This window comes from Periplaneta americana, chromosome 8, assembly GCF_040183065.1.
Source record: "Periplaneta americana isolate PAMFEO1 chromosome 8, P.americana_PAMFEO1_priV1, whole genome shotgun sequence".
NCBI classification, from domain to species: Eukaryota; Metazoa; Arthropoda; class Insecta; order Blattodea; family Blattidae; genus Periplaneta; species Periplaneta americana.
In genome coordinates, this window is record NC_091124.1 from 158,825,662 (window position 1) to 158,835,219 (window position 9,558).

The window sequence follows — 9,558 nt, forward strand, 5'->3', positions numbered from 1 at the left end:
GTTATTGTTGTTATTATTTTTTTTTTCCTTTATTGTGCTAAAACAGCATGTTCCGTTGCATACAATATTTGCAATACTACATGCTATGTTTATGTTACATATATTATTATTATTGTTATTATTATTATTATTATTATTATTATTATTATTATTATTAATATTATTATTATTGTGTGTTTGTAGAGACTTTTTAGTAAGAAGATGTCCTTCCAACAGGTTACTAGCCTGGAGGAAGTAAGTCCAGTGGTGTGGTTGCCACCTATAGCCTCTGGATAGGCATGGGAGTACAGCATTTCCTCTGTACTAGATGTAATGGTTATACCGCCATGACTCGGTTCCCAGATTGTGTTTATGACAACTTCAGAAGATAATTTACAATGTTTGGTTTACAACTTTTAAGTTTCAATATGGAAATTTCAACTGTCTAATCTAAAGTGATGGCTTTTTTAGGAAAGGAAGCAGTCCGTAGCAAAATTTACATCAATAATAAGATCATCGAACAAGTTAAAAATTTTAGTTATCTCGACTACCAAATTTCATAATGAAGAAGAAAAAGATTTGAATGAGAAAATTATTAAATTCAACAGAACAATGGGGATAATTAATCAGATATTCAAACTAACCTTAGTACTAAAACACACGCGCACAACAATTTATAAAACATTGGCCAGACCTATACTCTGTTTTGGTAGTGAAGCTTGGACGATTCGTAATATTGATTCACAAAGATTAATGGTGGCAGAAATGAGATTTATGCTTCGTACTGCAGAATACACGAGACTGGATCACATTAGAAATTTTGACATTATGAAAGAATTGCAGATTGAACCGATTATGGAATACCTACAGAAATACAGAAAAAATAGGAGATCACATGTCATCATAATGCCTTGTCCTAGAATTCCACGCCAAATTTTAAATTACCATCCTATGGGCAAGAGATCCTTGGGCAGACCGTTCAAGCGTTGGCAAGAGACCGTAACGGGGCACTAGGCCCAATACATGCAAGGATGATGATGATGATGATGATTATTATTATTATTATTATTATTATTGAGATAGGTTTGGAAGTAAATCCCGAAAAGACAAAGTATATGATTCTGTCTCGTGACGAGAATATCGTACGAAATGGAAATATAAAAATTGGAAATTTATCTTTTGAAGAGGTGGAAAAATTCAAATACCTGGGAGCAACAGTAACAAATATAAATGATACTCGGGAGGAAATTAAACACAGAATAATTATGGGAAATGCCTGTTATTATTCGGTTGAGAAGTGTTTATCATCCAGTCTGCTGTCAAAAAATCTGAAAGTTACAATTTATAAAACAGTTATATTACCGGTTGTTCTTTATGGTTGTAAAACTTGGACTCTCACTTTGAGAGAGGAACATAGGTTAAGGGTGTTTGAGAATAAGGTTCTTAGGAAAATATTTGGGAGCTAAGAGGGATGAAGTTACAGGAGAATGGAGAAAGTTACACAACACAACTGCACGCATTGTATTCTTCACCTGACATAATTAGGAACATTAAATCCAGACGTTTGAGATGGACAGGGCATGTAGCACGTATGGGCGAATCCAGAAATGCATATAGAGTGCTAGTTGGGAGGCCGGAGGGAAAAAGACCTTTGGAAAGGCCGAGACGTAGATGGGAAGATAATATTAAAATGGATTTGAGGGAGGTGGGATATGATGATAGAAACTGGATTGGTCTTGCTCAGGATAGGGACCAATGGAGGGCTTATGTGAGGGGGGCAATGAACCTCCGGGTTCCTTAAATGCCAGTAAGAAAGTAAGTAAGTATTATTGTTATGTTATTATTATTATTATTATTATTATTATTATTATTATTATTATTATTATTATTAGTTTGTCTTAGTCATCAATCGTCAATCTCATATCCTACATACAAAAAATATCACGAATCGCTACTCCTCTTGAATTAGTTTTCTTTATATCACATAACATTAATTCTCTTCCTCTCATACCGAACATCATTTGAGAGTTACTGAGCTTGATAGGTGAAATAAGGATAGTTGACATCATGTAGATAGGCCGACCACTGGAAAAATTCCCACGCTACTGGCGCTGTTTGTTTCCGTGAATGCTCGGCATAATTCCGTCATGGATACGTGAACTTAATCATTTAATTTTTGTCCGTAGAATGCGTACTGCATGGTTCACATTACGTACTTTATGAAATAGTTGATGGAGGTGAAACCTACAAAGTAGGACATGTTTTGTAAAGTACGTAGGGTCAAAAGACCCGTGCATTAGATTTAAGAGAAAGTTCTGATAGTGTAGTACTTCCGTATGCATAATATGCTCAATAAATATCCATCTATATATCTGCCTGCCTGCCTGCCTGCCTGTCTGGCTGTCTGTCTGTCTGTCTGTTTGTCTACCTTTATGAAGGTATGATTATCAAGATATTATTGCAATATTGCAGTTGTAAAAAAATTGGTTTCCGAACGTCAATTGCATTCTTAATGTTTTACAAGAATTAAATTTTAACGGCTGAAATAGTTAAAGATGACGTGATTTTAGACAAGTAAATCTTAAAATATACCGAAATTATAAAGAGACTTAGTAAGTTGATTAATAAAATCAGTAAAGTTCCAGAGCGTTTCCGCCTGTTGGCAAGCGCTACTGAATTCACAGCGACCATTCCTAGAAACAAAACCGATTTCTTATTAAGTAAATGAAAACAAAAATGGCGAAGAAAGATTCTATTCCTTTTATCTTAAGGATTTAGTATGTGAATTTACTGTTATTGAACTCCTTTTATCCAGTACATTTTCTTACCATCATTCACAGTTGAGAGTCGGCATCGGTAGCGTAGTTAGCATAGTGCTAGCCTTCTATGCTCGAGGTTGCGGGTTCGATTCCGGCCCAGGACGATGTTATTTAAGTGTGTTTAAATGCGACAGGCTCATGTCAGCAGGTTTACTGGCATGTAAAAGAACTACTCAGAAGCAAATTTCCGGCACACCTCTCCTGCTGCGAGCGTCGTTAAATAAACCATACCATCATCATTATTCACAGTTGAGATGCAGCTCTTTGCTTGTTTAATTCTCTATGAAATCAAACAACCCAGAACTCACCACGTGGAGGTGGCTGCATGTCGAGTTCCGCCCTGCCCATCCCAACCTCCCTGCCATGTGGGCAAGAGCATTCCAAGATCGGATCGGATCGGATCGGATCGGATCGGATCGGATCGGATCGGATCGGATCGGATCGGATCGGATCGGATCGGATCGGATCGGATCGGATCGGATCGGATCGGATCGGATCGGATCGGATCGGATCGGATCGGATCGGATCGGATCGGATCGGATCGGATCGGATCGGATCGGATCGGATCGGATCGGATCGGATCGGATCGGATCGGATCGGATCGGATCGGATCGGATCGGATCGGATCGGATCGGATCGGATCGGATCGGATCGGATCGGATCGGATCGGATCGGATCGGATCGGATCGGATCGGATCGGATCGGATCGGATCGGATCGGATCGGATCGGATCGGATCGGATCGGATCGGATCGGATCGGATCGGATCGGATCGGATCGGATCGGATCGGATCGGATCGGATCGGATCGGATCGGATCGGATCGGATCGGATCGGATCGGATCGGATCGGATCGGATCGGATCGGATCGGATCGGATCGGATCGGATCGGATCGGATCGGATCGGATCGGATCGGATCGGATCGGATCGGATCGGATCGGATCGGATCGGATCGGATCGGATCGGATCGGATCGGATCGGATCGGATCGGATCGGATCGGATCGGATCGGATCGGATCGGATCGGATCGGATCGGATCGGATCGGATCGGATCGGATCGGATCGGATCGGATCGGATCGGATCGGATCGGATCGGATCGGATCGGATCGGATCGGATCGGATCGGATCGGATCGGATCGGATCGGATCGGATCGGATCGGATCGGATCGGATCGGATCGGATCGGATCGGATCGGATCGGATCGGATCGGATCGGATCGGATCGGATCGGATCGGATCGGATCGGATCGGATCGGATCGGATCGGATCGGATCGGATCGGATCGGATCGGATCGGATCGGATCGGATCGGATCGGATCGGATCGGATCGGATCGGATCGGATCGGATCGGATCGGATCGGATCGGATCGGATCGGATCGGATCGGATCGGATCGGATCGGATCGGATCGGATCGGATCGGATCGGATCGGATCGGATCGGATCGGATCGGATCGGATCGGATCGGATCGGATCGGATCGGATCGGATCGGATCGGATCGGATCGGATCGGATCGGATCGGATCGGATCGGATCGGATCGGATCGGATCGGATCGGATCGGATCGGATCGGATCGGATCGGATCGGATCGGATCGGATCGGATCGGATCGGATCGGATCGGATCGGATCGGATCGGATCGGATCGGATCGGATCGGATCGGATCGGATCGGATCGGATCGGATCGGATCGGATCGGATCGGATCGGATCGGATCGGATCGGATCGGATCGGATCGGATCGGATCGGATCGGATCGGATCGGATCGGATCGGATCGGATCGGATCGGATCGGATCGGATCGGATCGGATCGGATCGGATCGGATCGGATCGGATCGGATCGGATCGGATCGGATCGGATCGGATCGGATCGGATCGGATCGGATCGGATCGGATCGGATCGGATCGGATCGGATCGGATCGGATCGGATCGGATCGGATCGGATCGGATCGGATCGGATCGGATCGGATCGGATCGGATCGGATCGGATCGGATCGGATCGGATCGGATCGGATCGGATCGGATCGGATCGGATCGGATCGGATCGGATCGGATCGGATCGGATCGGATCGGATCGGATCGGATCGGATCGGATCGGATCGGATCGGATCGGATCGGATCGGATCGGATCGGATCGGATCGGATCGGATCGGATCGGATCGGATCGGATCGGATCGGATCGGATCGGATCGGATCGGATCGGATCGGATCGGATCGGATCGGATCGGATCGGATCGGATCGGATCGGATCGGATCGGATCGGATCGGATCGGATCGGATCGGATCGGATCGGATCGGATCGGATCGGATCGGATCGGATCGGATCGGATCGGATCGGATCGGATCGGATCGGATCGGATCGGATCGGATCGGATCGGATCGGATCGGATCGGATCGGATCGGATCGGATCGGATCGGATCGGATCGGATCGGATCGGATCGGATCGGATCGGATCGGATCGGATCGGATCGGATCGGATCGGATCGGATCGGATCGGATCGGATCGGATCGGATCGGATCGGATCGGATCGGATCGGATCGGATCGGATCGGATCGGATCGGATCGGATCGGATCGGATCGGATCGGATCGGATCGGATCGGATCGGATCGGATCGGATCGGATCGGATCGGATCGGATCGGATCGGATCGGATCGGATCGGATCGGATCGGATCGGATCGGATCGGATCGGATCGGATCGGATCGGATCGGATCGGATCGGATCGGATCGGATCGGATCGGATCGGATCGGATCGGATCGGATCGGATCGGATCGGATCGGATCGGATCGGATCGGATCGGATCGGATCGGATCGGATCGGATCGGATCGGATCGGATCGGATCGGATCGGATCGGATCGGATCGGATCGGATCGGATCGGATCGGATCGGATCGGATCGGATCGGATCGGATCGGATCGGATCGGATCGGATCGGATCGGATCGGATCGGATCGGATCGGATCGGATCGGATCGGATCGGATCGGATCGGATCGGATCGGATCGGATCGGATCGGATCGGATCGGATCGGATCGGATCGGATCGGATCGGATCGGATCGGATCGGATCGGATCGGATCGGATCGGATCGGATCGGATCGGATCGGATCGGATCGGATCGGATCGGATCGGATCGGATCGGATCGGATCGGATCGGATCGGATCGGATCGGATCGGATCGGATCGGATCGGATCGGATCGGATCGGATCGGATCGGATCGGATCGGATCGGATCGGATCGGATCGGATCGGATCGGATCGGATCGGATCGGATCGGATCGGATCGGATCGGATCGGATCGGATCGGATCGGATCGGATCGGATCGGATCGGATCGGATCGGATCGGATCGGATCGGATCGGATCGGATCGGATCGGATCGGATCGGATCGGATCGGATCGGATCGGATCGGATCGGATCGGATCGGATCGGATCGGATCGGATCGGATCGGATCGGATCGGATCGGATCGGATCGGATCGGATCGGATCGGATCGGATCGGATCGGATCGGATCGGATCGGATCGGATCGGATCGGATCGGATCGGATCGGATCGGATCGGATCGGATCGGATCGGATCCGATCAGATCAGATCAGATCAGATCAGATCAGATCAGATCCGATCCGATCAGATCAGATCAGATCCGATCAGATCCGATCCGATCCGATCAGATCAGATCCGATCAGATCCGATCAGATCAGATCAGATCCGATCCGATCCGATCCGATCCGATCAGATCCGATCCGATCCGATCCGATCCGATCCGATCCGATCCGATCCGATCCGATCAGATCCGATCCGATCCGATCCGATCCGATCCGATCCGATCCGATCCGATCCGACAAACCCATTACTTACCCCAGTTCATATTCAACCAAAATGATACTTCCTACTTGCATATGCAAATTTACGATCAATTCCAAATAAATTAGAAGGGGTAATTACTTTAGCAATATCAATTTCAATTTTGTTTATTATTCCTATATATGATTCAAATTTCCGAGGTATACATTTTTATGCTATTAATCAAATTATATTTTGATTAATAACAAATATTTTAATCTTATTAACATGAATTGGAGCACGACCAGTAGAAGATCCTTATATTATTACTGGACAAATCTTAACAGTCTTATATTTCTTATATTACATTATCCACCCAATAATAATAAAATTTTGAGATAATTTAAATAATTACAGTTAAAAAGCTTTAAAGAAAAGTATATGTTTTAAAAACATAAGAAAGAAGTTAAAATCTTCTCTTGATTTACTTAAATTAATACACTTGAACCAATAATAAAAATAAATTAATCTTAATACTCAAGAAAAACAGTAAATAATTTAATGACAAGGGTAACAATCTCCTCCAAGCCAAATATATCAGCCTATCATAAAGAAAACGCGGTATTGTACCACGAACCCAAATAAATATAAAAGAAAGAAAAGAAAGCCTAAAATAAAAAATTATATATAGAATTAATATCACTACCCAAAAAAATTATACAAAATAATATTCTCATAAACAAAGTACCAGCATATTCAGCCAAAAATATTAACACAAAACCACCACTTCTATATTCAACATTAAAACCTGAAATCAATTCTGATTCACCCTCAGCAAAATCAAAAGGAGTATGATTGGTTTCAGCCAAACATGAAGTAAACCTAATTATTGATAAAGGAAATGTAGAAAAAATTATTCAAATGTATATCTGAAAATCATAAAATTTTATTAAATTATACCTACATACTAAAAATACAAAAGACAACAAAATTAAAGCCAATCTAACTTCATAAGAAATTGTCTGAGCAACAGTGCGTAATCCCCCTAATAATGCATAATTAGAATTAGATGACCAACTAGCATTTATAACAGTATATACACCCAAACTAGTACGACAAAGAAAAAATAATAAACCCAACTCAAAAGAAATAAAACAAGTAAAGTAAGGAATTACAAATCATACCAACAAAGACTAAAATAATCTAAAAACAGGAAGAAAATAATAACATAAATAATTAGACAAGAAAGGAAATGTCTGCTCCCTAGTAAAAAGTTTAATTGCATCTCTAAAAGGCTGCAAAATACCAATAAAAGTAACCTTTATGAATATGAATATACCCGAGAACTTTACGCTCCAACAAGGTTAAAAAGACAACACCAACTATAACAAAAATAACTAGTAAAATAAAAATAATAAATAAACCAAAAATCTCCCACAACATAAATACTATTTACAGAATAAATCTCTATTCAAAGATTCTAAATCCATTGCACTTATCTGCCAAAACAGTAGCAATTAATAATAATCATAAACAAAAAATTATTCCAAATATCTGGTCCTCTCGTACTAAGATATAAAATTTATTATAGATAGAAACCAACCTGGCTCTCGCCGGTCTGAACTCAGATCATGTAATATTCTAAAGGTCGAACAGACCTAAACAATTTGAAATTCTACACCCAAATTAAATCTTAATCCAACATCGAGGTCGCAAACCATTTATCAATAAGAACTCTCAAAAAAGATTACGCTGTTATCGCTAAGGTAAGTTAATCTTATAATCAACAAAATTGGATCAAGTATTCATAAATAAATGTATATTAAACAAAAAGAGTTAATTAATTCTTCCCATCACCCCAACAAAATATATGAAATATTAAATAAAATAAAGAAACAAAATAAATAAAATAATATATATAAACTCTATAGGGTCTTCTCGTCCTATAAATAAATTTAAGCTTTTTAACTTAAAAATTAAATTCAACAAAAATAATAAGAAACAGTATATTCCTCGTCCAACCATTCATTCCAGTCCACAATTAAAAGACTAATGATTATGCTACCTTTGCACGGTCAAAATACCGCGGCCCTTCAAAACTAATCAGTGGGCAGGTCATACTTCATATTAAAATACAAGAAAAGATGTTTTTGATAAACATGCGAGAATAAATTTACTTGCCTAGTTCCTTTTAAAATCGGATCGGATCGGATCCCATCACCCCAACAAAATATATCAAATATTAAATAAAATAAACAAACAAAATAAATAAAATAATATATATAAACTCCATAGGGTCTTCTCGTCCTATAAATAAATTTAAGCTTTTTAACTTAAAAATTAAATTCAACAAAAATAATAAGAAACAGTATATTCCTCGTCCAACCATTCATTCCAGTCCACAATTAAAAGACTAATGATTATGCTACCTTTGCACGGTCAAAATACCGCGGCCCTTCAAAACTAATCAGTGGGCAGGTCATATTTCATATTAAAATACAAGAAAAGATGTTTTTGATAAACATGCGAGAATAAATTTACTTGCCTAGTTCCTTTTAAAATCTTAACAAAAATTTTATAATACAATTACAAAATTACTAATTCCATCATAATTACAAATAAATAATAATTTAATAACAAATTCCAATAAAACAATTAAATATTAATAAATCAAAATCTAAAATAATAAAATTTTAACAAACTTAAAATGATAGTTATTATAAAACCAACATCAATAAGAAATTATAAAAATATGTTAGAGAGCTTATCCCCCATAACATTAATATTAATAAAAGAAAAACTAAAAAGATAGAAATATATTAATAATATATGAATTAAATTAATTTCTTGAAAAACCAGAAACCATTGAAGCCGAATAACATTTCACTACTAAATAGCAATTATTAATAATTATAAAACAGTAACTAAAATAATTAATTAGACCCTTCAAAATCGGGAAACAACAAATTTATAATATA

General features: G+C 41.4%; 1 pseudogene; it reads right to left on the minus strand.

Annotated features, from left to right (window-relative positions):
• Nucleotides 1–7,073: 7,073 nt before the first annotated feature.
• LOC138704257 (NADH-ubiquinone oxidoreductase chain 1-like) lies at nucleotides 7,074–8,745 on the minus strand (annotated as a pseudogene).
• Nucleotides 8,746–9,558: the final 813 nt, after the last annotated feature.